Source organism: Macrosteles quadrilineatus, unplaced genomic scaffold, assembly GCF_028750875.1.
Source record: "Macrosteles quadrilineatus isolate MER2022 unplaced genomic scaffold, UCM_ALF_1.0 Scaffold_9__3_contigs__length_116548681, whole genome shotgun sequence".
Taxonomy (NCBI): Eukaryota; Metazoa; Arthropoda; class Insecta; order Hemiptera; family Cicadellidae; genus Macrosteles; species Macrosteles quadrilineatus.
In genome coordinates, this window is record NW_026542602.1 from 114,222,458 (window position 1) to 114,235,057 (window position 12,600).

At 38.7% G+C, this 12,600-nt stretch overlaps 1 protein-coding gene across 1 annotated transcript in view; it reads right to left on the minus strand.

Moving 5' to 3' along the window:
• LOC129002071 (uncharacterized) overlaps positions 1 to 261 on the minus strand; it is a 57,497-nt gene extending 57,236 nt beyond the window's left edge. The window contains exon 1 of the mRNA XM_054429592.1: positions 124 to 261. The gene's annotated coding sequence lies outside the window, so the exon portion shown is untranslated. The remainder of the gene's footprint in view (positions 1 to 123) is intronic.
• Between the last annotated feature and the right edge of the window lie 12,339 nt (positions 262 to 12,600).

Here is a 12,600-nt window from a genome sequence, read left to right on the forward strand (position 1 = left end):
ACAGGTATCGATAATTTGAATAAAAGTGGTATCGTAAAATCTTAACAATAAAGTAAAGAAATCGCCTAAGGCCTAAAAGAAATGCAGATAAATACAATACACTAACTAATATTTAAAGCTCACCTCGATGAAAGTAGGTACCGACGAAATTTCAAATGTACACACCTACTAAAACTGACCGCAAACGGCGCACACGCACACTGCACTGGAATAACTGGAAACTGGAAGTGAGGACGGACGAGGACGAACCACCGAGTAGGACTGAGGAACTGCCAAGTGGGCCAAGTGCCAACTGCCAACTGAGCAACGAGCAACTGGAACTGACTGCAATTGAGCTGAGACTAAGAGAGGAGAGGGAGAAAGTGAAAGGGAAAGGACAAAGGAAGGAAAGGAGAGAGCGGAAGGAGTAAACTTGTATGTGGTGGTGGGGGATGGAGGGGTGACAGGGAGAAAAGAGTGAGGACTACTCTCTTGCTTGGAGGGTTAAACTAAACTATCCTCCTAGGCACTACTACATTACATAGCCTACAACCTACAACCACAGACAATATAATACTTTAATGTTTAATGGTTTATTCCATTGTCTGTGCTACAACGGTTATAACTACTAACTACCACCGCACGCACCGCTACTAGCTACTACCATTGACTATAATATAGTCAATGCTACTACATACGATACGACTACATACAGCGTACAGGTAGTATCAAGAATGAAGGGTGGGGGTTGTGGTAGGAGAAAGAGTGAGAGAAGAAGAGGAGAGAGAATGCGAGAAGGCACCAGCAGCGTACTGACTACTCTACCACAGAAATATACTATTTTAATGTTTTCTGTGCTACTACCACAGAAAACAGAATAAAATATTAGGAATTATATATTAAACATTAAATAAACTTAATTCGTTGGTTGGTGTGCTCTCTGGTTGGCTACTACAGACTGGTACAATAACAAGGAAACCAAGAAAGTTTTAGTCGCGTAATAATTTTCTTTCACTTGATGAATTTATATTTGTCATATAAAATAGGACGGGCAAATAAATGGGACAATTAAATGGAATCAGGGTACATATTTTTGTTTGTAGATTAACGTCAACAAACAAACTGCACTGTTGCACTACTGAGTACTACGACTATCCGGAGTACTATCCTGATAATTAGACAAATTCATTAATACCAAGGCAAAAATGTGGTTCGGATTCCACTATAAATAATTGTAGGTCCCTTAGTTGTCATTAGCTGTATGGGCTATTAAACTTGACACAAATAAAAGAATATGTCGGCCTTAGTCACTAACAAGACTACAAGATCGCGCCATTCATCCTACACTCATCTCCATTCATACTTGGCTTTAAAATATCTACTTTGTATGGTCACAATTTCAATCAAAGTAATAAAACAATAGGGCCTAATTCTGATTAAAAAATTCTAAAAGAAACTCGTCAAGTGAGAACATTTTGCCGTGTTGAAATTACAATAAAAAAGTTATGACTAACAGGTCATAACAAGAAAACCAAGCTACAGTACTGACTTGCTACCCGGAATTTTACCCCCTGGCCATATAGGAATTGGTGAGAATTATAATTTTGTCCATAATGGGTGATTTTTTAAGGACCAGGGCCATATAGGTATTGGTGAGAATAATCATTTTGTCCATAATGGGTGAATTTTTTAAGGAAGACGTTTGGACAGTTAACTACTGCAATAATTAATTACCTCTGTTTATATGTAATGTTGTAGGCAAATTAAGTTTACAAATAAAATATTAAATTTAATTCAATACACGTACATACTGTAATTTTCTGCTGTTTCCGTGAAAAATGTCAATACAACTATTCGTCATATCCATAATGTTTAACTGCACAACTATGCGGTAGTTTTGATTTAATTTGTTTTAGAACGGGTAGTTGATTGGTTATGGTGTGTTTAGATTCCACAACTTTTGCTGTACCAATGTATTATTAAATTTCATGACAAATGCTTGTGACAGGGTAATAGCTATTTACCTTACAAGTGTAGTAAGAGCGTTTTTACATCACGCAGGTGAATGTTGTGCGCCATGTTAAACTTCCCTATCACAAGCGTGATGTATACAACTTCCTTACTTCTCGAGTGATGTAAAGTTGAAAAAAACTCACTCGGTGAGGTAATGAAACCCTTTAAATAACATTGAGTGCTTAACTTAAAAATTATACCTCTATGGAGCCAACGACGTTCAACGCTAGAAATCAGCTGTGCGCTTGAATGTTATTGTTATGCTTTAAAGTATTTTCCTAACCTAGCTTTTGTTTGTAAAAGAACGTTATTCTTAGAAGATGAGTGAAATGGATAATGAAAAATATTCCCCCGTGTATATTGTCGGGTCAGGTAAAATCTTGTACGTTACACGTTACGCAAGAGCGTGTTTACATCACTTAGGCGAATTATGCAACTCGCTTACGCTCGTTGCACAACATTCACTTGCGTGATGTAAAAACGCTCTTACTACACTTGTAATGTAAATAGCTATAAGTTAAGCACTCAATCACTCAATGTTATTTAAATGGGTTTCATTACATCACCGAGTGAGTTTTTTTCAACTTTACATCACTCCAGAAGTAACGAGGTTATATACATCACGCTTGGGATAGGGAAGTTTAACATGGCGGGTTAGGTAAATGAAGTTACGGGTGCCGTACGTTTTGGAATACACAATCACCATGTTTTCTTTCGGATCAGTGTCGTCATTTATACATGTGTATCGACGCTTGAAAGACAAAGGGGCGTATCTTTTTTGTGAAATTAATATATGCCCACCCGGAGGCGTATCTCAACGGACTAATTAATAATTTAGCCTTCTTTCACACCATCAGCGGACCGGACGAAGCTGTTTAGACTATTGAATCATATGGAAGCTTTCACACCAGTGCGGGTTGACCCGGACAGACCTAAACCTCTGTCCGGGTTGAAAAATCACCCGCACGAACCTAAGCCTTCTTTCACACCAGCGCGGTGCGGCACCGTCCCGCACCGTCGATGCGGGTAGACCCGCAAGGCCCTTTCACACTAGCTGCCCGGATCCGGGCGTTTCCAGGCTGAAACTGTGTGATTTTTGGATGTATTTTATTCAAATAAATAAAAGAAACCTTATGCTACTTGTTGTACCCGAAAATAAATTACAGTGCCCCCTTGCTAAATAACTTAATAGGATCGATGCCGTGTGTGTAAAAAAATGTCAATTCATTGTATTTTTAAAAGTTATGGTGACAGCTGTGAGGTATCAGATCTTAAACTTCTGTATAATGTCCACATGTAAGTGCTCGTTAAACCAAATGTTTTTATATTAAATAAATCAGGCATGTTTAATTAAATAGTTTGTAAAAATTTTAACATGCAAATGAAAGATGGTTTGCTGCAGTGGGGGTTCTCGTCCTACACACTGGCCTTCAAACAAACCAAAATATAAAGCTTGACCAAACTAATCAGCTCTATATAAATTTCAACCTCCATACCAAAAACAACTAACTTCCCTATTAACTTAGCAAGAGTACTACAAAATCAACCACACTCAACCACTGATAGGCATAGCCTGTCAAAACTGCCGATTTATGTGCGGGCGAAACCAGCCCGTACCGCGCAGGTGTGAAAGCGTACATAAGAGCCCATGATCTAAAAACTATTCATGCGGTTTCGACCCGCATTGGAAGTTTAGGTTCGTGCGGGTGATTTTTCAACCCGGACAGAGGTTTAGGTCTTTCCGGGTCAACCCGCACTGGTGTGAAAGCTCCCATATGATTCAATAGTCTAAACAGCTTCGTCCGGTGCGGGACGGCCCCGCACCGCGCTGGTGTGAAAGAAGGCTAAACTTTCAATGCGGGACGAAACCACATAATCGTTTTTAGATCATGGGCTCTTTATGTACGCTTCCACACTTTCGCGGGACGGGCTGGTTTCGCCCGCACATAAATCAGTATTTTCGACAGTCTTCGTCTATCAGTGGATGAATGTGGTTGATTTTGTAGTAATCCTGTTAACTTAATAGGGAAGTTTGTTGTTTTTGGTAGGGAGGTTGAAATTTGTTTAGAGCCGATTAGTTTGGACAAGCTTTTTATTTTGGTTTAGTTTGAAGGCTAGAGTGTGTAGGATGAGACCCCCACTGCAGCAAACCATCTTTCATTTGTATGTTTACCCCACAGCTGTCACCATAAATTTTAAAAATACAATGAATTGACATTTTTAAACACATGGCATCGACCCATTTAAGTTATTTAGCAAGGGGGGACTGTATTTTATTTTCGGATACAAAGTAGGTAGCATAGCCACCTTTCTTTTATTTATTTAAATTAAATTCATCAAAAAAATCACAAAGTTCCAGCCTGGAAACGCCAGGATCCGGGCAGCTAGTGTGAATGGGCCTTGCGGGTCGTCCCGCATCGACGGTGCGGGACGGTGCCGCACCGCGCTGGTGTGAAAGAAATATACGAGATCCTCACGGCACCGAGCTATAAGTGCAGAGTGGTCGCTGGTACCGGGAGTGTTGCATGACTGCCAAGTTCCAAGACATCCAATGATATTATTCAGTGCCACGACGTCCAAAATATAATTTTTGAGTTGTTGCACGACATCCAATACAAGCTATTTGACTGTTGCACGATGTCCAAGTGCCACGACGTCCAAAAGTACAGTAACTTAAAATATATAGTCTTTCTACAAGCTTTGGACGTCATGAGATTGGGCGTCGTGCAACAGTGCACTTTATACTTTAAAAAAACATAGCATTAGCCACGACGTCCAAAATATAATTTTTGAGTTGTTGCACGACATCCGATACAAGCTATTTGACTGTTGCACGATGTCCAAGTGCCACGACGTCCAAAAGTACAGTAACTTAAAATATATAGTCTTTCTACAAGCTTTGGACGTCATGAGATTGGACGTCGTGCAACAGTGCACTTTATACTTAAAAAAAAAAAACATATCATTAGCACCACGTCCAAGGCTCTGTTTAGCCAGTTGCACGACGTTCAATAACTCAGCATTGTTGCATGACGTCCAAAGCTCATGTATACGGAGTTTGGTTGGATTAGGTTAGGTTAGTTAGACTGTTAAACCCAGTGTGCATGCGCTTTGGACGTCGTGCAACAGCGCTGAGCTATTGGACGTCGTGCAACAGGCATAGCAAGGGCTTTAGACGTCGTGCAACTGCTACTTTTTCAAAGAATACTAAGTGTGCTGTTACAGCTCGTGACACCTAAGCTGGCACTTGGCCTAGCGCGGGCAGTGTTGGCGGGAGGAGGGTGGAGGTAGGGAAAAGACCGGACTGCAAACATTTCCGCTGCCTCACGGGTGACTCCCCTTGTGTTATGTACTTGAGCGCCTTCATATGGGTCGCGAGGACAGTAGATGCAACCCGCATGACGGGACATAATGTTTTTGAAATAGGTACTAGTAGCGATCGGCTAAGTGCCAGCTTAGACTAGCTGGCAAGCGTGCCTAGCTTGTACATGACGACCAATCCCATGACGTCCAATGCTTGTAGAAAGACTATATTTTTTTGCAGTTACTGCACATTTGCAAGTCGTGGCACTTGGACATCGCTCGTGCAACAGTCAAATATTTAATATTGGACGTCGTGCAACAGCTCAAAATTATATTTTGAACGTCGTGCAACAGCTCAAAATTATATTTTGGACGTCGTGACACTGAATAATATTATTAGACGTCGTGGCACTTGGACGTCGTGCAATGCGGTAAAGCGACAACAGGACTGAATTTGACCTGGGCCAACCAGAGCCCTCTGGGGCAGTCGTGCGTCATAATGCGAGGGTGCGACATTAGGACTGAATGGAATCTCCCCGTTCTCCCTGCCTTATTCCCATCACCCTACCCCCGGACACATAGTGAACTAGTGGGATAGTGAACGGATCGGCTCATGGAATCGTTCCCTTGTTAGCATTCGTCTTTATTAATATAATTTAGCCGCTATTCCAGTGCCTCGCAACGAGATCAAGATTCAGAAGAGACAATTTTGGTTCCTTTAAAATGCCGTAAAATGGTTGTTTGATCACCCATTTTATTTAGATACGAAATTCAACCGTACCACTTGACTTGATTCAAAAGTCTGCTTTGTTAACTCAGATTGTAAACACTTATTTAGGCTACCTAGGATGGTGTAAAAGTAATGACGATGCACTCATTGAAATATTACATTGAGACCTTTATGATTTTATGTTTAAAAATACGCTTACTAACAAGTGTATTTACTAAAACAAAGTGTTGTACGTCAATTGTTACAACGAATAAAATCCTGATCAGCTGATTAGTTGACGTTCGAAACATTACAATTTTACTTCTTTTCTCTCAATCCTTGAATCTCATTGGTCCGTTACCCGTGTTGTTATGAGAAAAACTATGCTGTTATGAAATGAAATATGCTGTTATGAAAGTAAACAGCTGTTAAGTGAAACTTTTCAATTCTGAGGACTAAACTGAAATGGTTACTTTTAAAAAACGGTCGTGGGTAAAATAATTAAAGGGCTTTAAGTAGACTGTAATTGTGTATATTTAAAAAAACAAAGAATATAACAGATGTTAGTTAAATCATTCCAAATACAAATGTCATAGAGGAAACAAGCAATTATGAGAATATGGCAAAGAGTTTCTAACACCCCCGGTGTTGCTAGTTAGTATAAGATTCGTTCAGTTCCGTCATTTGTTTATGCTTATCATCCATAAGTTACCAAATTTTATGATAATTATTAGCCAGATTTATTTGTTTGGAAAAAGCTTTCGAACCCGCAATGGCACTTTTCAGATGAGTATTTAACATTATTTTTCATTACGATATCGAAAAACTTGTAAACAATACGAATACCTTTGTTTATTCAATATGGGGTCTGCACAGCAAAATCCCATACCGGTTACGTTCCGTGCACCACAAATGCACAGAAAGTTAACGTTATGTAATTTTGCTGCAGTAGCGGAAATAACCTACTGTATTTTCTTAGTTCATTTATATCAGTTCCGTCACAGTTCCACCACAGACCAGTCACAGTTCAGTCTCAGTTGAATCCAAAATTTCTCAGTCAAATTATATAAGTATAGAGTATAGGAACGAGTAATTTTACCATCGACTGTAACATAAATTAATGTGTTGTGGATTGTCAGGGTCATTCATTTGGTTTCAGTCGGACTTGCGTTACTATATTTACAGTGATGTTACAGTGAAAAATGGTAAATTAAAACTTAATATTCTATCAAAATCTCATCCTAAATCTTGTCCATTGTTACAAACAGTACTTAAAATACAAACTCGGTAATTTAAATGAAAAACCCCACTATTTTTCTAATCTCAACTCAAACACGTCCGACAGGAGGCCGAAAACCAAAAATGTCGGTAGAAAGAAATCTGGAATTGACTGACGGACGCCGAGAGAGCGACTGACGGATTTGCGCCGGATGAGTGTATATAAAGCAATAGAAAATCCATTAAAGAATATTTTGGCTAACTGTGACGTGACTGATCTGATTTGTGACGTGTCGTAACTGTTATGTGTGAATCGACCTCAAAAAGTGTAGGTACTTTCGTGTGTAGGGTAATGAAAATTACTATTACATTTCGGCAAGCGACACCATTTATTTATGTTTATGATCCATACAGTTTTTGTTTAAATATTTATGTATTACTAGCAGTTACCCGGTGCGCGCATCGATGTAGGCCTATAATACTCTACGGGTGCGCGTTGCAGCGCTAACAACTATTATTTTAAACTAGTGCTTCTGTTGCTCGTATTCGAGCATTGCAAAGTATTTCAGGCATTATTTCAAAATGAATAACAGTAATAATTTCTGATTACTTGAAAGAGTCAACTCAAAGATGATGTAATCAATCACTCCACTCAAGTTATCGAAATTGAAAACCATAAACGAATGAAAACGACAATTTATATCGGACCTCGCGTTGAAGCAGGAAACTACATGAAATTTAAAATTACAATATTTTAATTTGTTTGGAACGTATAATATCATAAATGTATCTTTTTATCTAAATATATAAATGACAATCAAAAGTGTGTCACTGATGTAGCATGTAAATTCAAGTAGTATAAATATTTTTTTACTTAAGTTCTAGCAATGTGATGGACAGTATCCTCATCCTCTGTTTAGCAAGCACTGCTGGAGGATTGAAATATATTAGTGTCAGTAAAGAAATGTTTTATTCCTTAAACAACTCTTCACCATGACAACATTTGGTACCGTTAGTTATTGAGATTTTCTATTATTTACCAACATCCCGTTCACCTGATGCATAGTTAACAAAGAGAAACGTCTGCGTCGAGCTAGGAATTCCAGGAAGGGTCACACATTCCCTTTCCTCTGTTCATAGTTCCCAATGTTCTGTAATCTGGACCTTCCAGCTATTAGGTCGTATGTAATGGATTACTGAGAAATAATTTATGTACTACAACACCAATGCCAATGAACTTTCTGAAATATGTTCACAGAAAATAACAGATCAGTATCCGTCCACAACAAACCCTATGACATCAAATTTTAATTCTAAGAGCTGCATTTGCCGCAATCCAGGGAGTTCGTGAGATGCGTTCCACAAACTAACAATACCACACTGTACTGAAACGAAAATCAGAGCGTTGTTGGTGTATGTCCACAGTAGTGAGTTCTATGCTTGAAAGTTGTACCAAATATTTAAAGTTGGCATTATTTAAATAAATAAACCCAGTTAATACGACTTAACGTCAACAACACCTTTACTCCTTATATCAATACAGTAGTACAATTTAACACTGTACTACAAAATTAACTAACAACCTAATAATTACTTTAGTTTAATTTTAGGTTTTACTTTCATATCTTTAACTATTTTTAAACGTATATATTGCCCATGACGAACATTAAATTTTCATAAATTTACTAATATGAAAAGCCTAAATTCACATTAGGTCTACATGCAAAATACCCCGGCTAAAAAGTGTTAAGTGAAAGTTTAAAGTGTCTTTGGGTAAACTGTATACCCTATTTAAATGTATTTGTTTGTTCAAACTGAGCTGGTTTTAATGCAAGTAACGATTTTATAAATAATAGTAAACTAGAGGACCCATGCTGCTCCGCAGCGTTAAGATAGATATAATATCCGAGATATAATCAAATTTATGATTTTTGATTGAGTAACACAGTATCTTGAGCGTAACTGATTCAAACGATCAATAGCTCAAATTAAAGCCTATAATTTACTAATATTTTTTAGTTTTAAACATGTACAAAAACATGCACAATACTGGAGCTATTGATTTTAATCATAGAAAACCCTTTTGGAAAATAATATTTCTGTTGGTTGTTCACCTTACGTTTGCTTTAAACTCGTCCGATTTGAATAAATAATAGCTTAAATGAAAGGCGGTATTTCACTGGAGGTTCTTAGACTAAAATATATAGGATTGTATAGTAACTCGTGAAATACATCATAAATTGTAGTAAGAACTCAAAAATATATCAAATTATGTTTTTTGTCGAGTAATACAGTAGGTAAATATTTGTCAATTATTGGCGAGCATGCCTTCATTTTGAGACCTCAATCATGAAAATCGGTCGTGTAGAAGAGCCAAACGAACTCGGAAAAGAAAACCCTAAATTAACTCCCATAAAAAATATAAGGGAAGCAATTTTGTTTACGTGTAGGCCGAGTGGGATAATAGATAATTATATGCCGATGCTTGATGGAAAATCTGTGCGTGCATTTCTTCAGTTTGATACCTCAATCATGAAAATCGGTCGGGAAGAAGAGCTAGAACTCGGCAAAGAGAACCCAAATTTTACTCCTATAAGAAATACATGGAGAGCAAATTTCGTTTACGTATAGACCGAGTGAGACTATAGATAATTATATGCCAATGCTTGATGGCAAATCTGTGCGTGCATACCTTCAATTTGAGACCTCAATCATGAAAATCGGTCGGGTAGAAGAGCTAAACGAATTCGGAAAATAATAGCCATTTTTTTTTTAAATATTTAAGACAGTGTACTAAACTAGCAACTAAACAGTTTTTTTAATTTACTCCTCGTTTTTCCATTCACTATACATTATGTAACTTACTAAATAATAGAGCCTATATTTTATTCATTATTTAATGGATATAACAACTGTTAGAGGGATTAAACATTTTAGTTTTGAACTGGAAAGAATATGCTGCACTGTCGAGTTCTCTCAAAAACACGACGCAGCAATTAGGTGAACGATTCCATGAGGTGAGGCGTTCTCAGCGACCTAGTGAACGACTCCATTAGGTGATTAGTTCTCTTGCCTGTGTCTGTGAGGGTAGGAAGAAGGGTGCTGGCCGCGGGAGAACGGGAAGAAACCGACGCGGTGAGGGAGATCTCCCTCAGTCCTAATGTCGCAACCCCGGAAATTATCCGCATGGCTGCGCCTGCGGACCCAGAACGGACCAGGTCAAATTCAGTCCTGTTGTCACACCACCGTGCAATGCATCCCTGGTGCCGAGGCTTGTGATCCGTCTAGCACGCTAGGCAGGCCCAGGTTCCGTTTACACCGGATTGCCCATCGGATCCACGTCAGAGCAAATATCCATTGCTCTGCCAGAAGCACGGTTCTTTTCCGTACCGAAAATGGGTACGGTATAGAAAACGCATAAATACAAAGCTACGTCAGTGAATCACAGTGACTCAGTGTTTCCACACACATGTGCTAAAACCAATTCCAATATGAGTCTAAGCCAAGTACAATGCGAGTCTACTAAAATTGGGCTAGGGCCCCCAAATCCCGAACAAGTCCATAATGAGCCTGCTTAATCTACCGTTTTGTACCTTTATACCTTTATACCTTTATACCATGTATCCATCGATGACCAGTAGTGACTGGATAGATTTCGTCAAAGAAAAAACATTTTAAACATTTTAGTTTTAGTACTTTTTAATTTATGTGGTTAACATGGCTGTAGATTACGAGGCCCATTCACCATTTTCCTCTGTGAAATATTCCTTCATGGAGTACAGGGGCCGCGCCTTGAGTAGTTCCTCCACTCTCTTTTTAAAACTCTTAAGAGGGAGTGACTTTATGTCTTGGTGCAGGTGGTTATAGAGTCTGATGCCAAGGACCGGATAACAGTCTTTTTGTTTACTGAGCCTGCAGAAAGGAACGTTTAGGTCTTCTCCTTTTCTCGTATTGTAACGATGTAGCTGGTTTCTGCAGCTGAGGTTATCTATATTTTCCTTGATCTGCACCAGACAGCTATAGATGAATTGGCTGTATATAGTCATTACTCCTAAGGCTCGGAAAAGTGGCCTACAGTGTTCATGTCTTTCGCTGGATGTTATGGCTCTTATGGCAGCCTTTTGAACTATCAGAATGTTCTTGGTCTCTGAAGCGTGTCCCCAGACAATGACACCATAGCTCATCAAGCTGTGGAAGAGGCCATAATAGGCCAGCTTTAAATATGTATCTGTGACCAGATTTTTTAATTTTCTTAAGAGGAAAACAGTTCTGTAAAGCCTGCTTTCCAACTCATTTATATGTTTGTCCCATGTCAACCTACTATCCAGCCAAAAACCTAGTAGTTTGACAGGTTGTTGTTGGAGAGTTTGGGGTTTTAAACTGCATATAAGTTCTTGGGTTTTATCATTGTTTATTTTGAGTTTGTTTGATGAAAACCAGGCTTTTGCCTCGTCCAGAATTTCAGCTGCTTCGAGTTTTAGTTGGTCCAATTGACTATTGCTCGTGATGAGGGTGGTGTCATCCGCAAAGAACAGGGTTCTCCCGTCAGTCCCCAGGTCGTTGATAAAAATCAGGAAGAGAACAGGCCCCAGGATAGAACCCTGGGGGACCCCTAAGCTGACATTCAGGTCACTGGAGAGAGCTCCCCTTATAGATACCACTTGCTTTCTGTCTCTCAAATAGTCATGAAAAGTTTTTAATGCAACATTCTTTATCCCGTATCTTTCCATTTTCCTCAGGAATGTATGGAATGTATCCATCATTCCAAGCTTAGAGTGGGTTTGTGCCCATGAGTTCGAGTAGGTTTGGGGTTGGGACTTGGGTTGGACTTGGGGAGCCAAACCCATAACAAGTTGAACGACTAACTGCCAACTTCGGTCTCTAAAACAAAAGGTCGTATGTTTAATCCATGGTAGAACTGACAACAGTTCAATTAAGATATCAACAACCAACACAACAATCAATAATCGCACATCAAAAATGTTTAGGGTACCTCATGACGAATTAAAATTCATGTTATTTAATGGTTTGAGGGTGTATTATTGGCCTTTTACCGTATGTTTTATCTACGCTTTCAGGAAATGTGACTATTGAATTGGCCAGAAGCTTTGACGATAGTAGCCTATTTAGTATTCAATGCCAGTAGTAATATATCTCTTAATTTTCATATATACTTACTTTCCTTGCTAAAGTAAAAGCATTAGTCTATGGTAAAAGATTATATTTAATTATTTCAAGTTCTTCAATTATTTTTACATTCTACACTGCTATACTACATAAATTTGAAAACTTAAAGTATATGGTTTTGTTGTGTTGGCTACACATTTACAGTTAATCCAACCAACCATGCAAAAAGCAAGCCGCCATTTCTTCCTTGT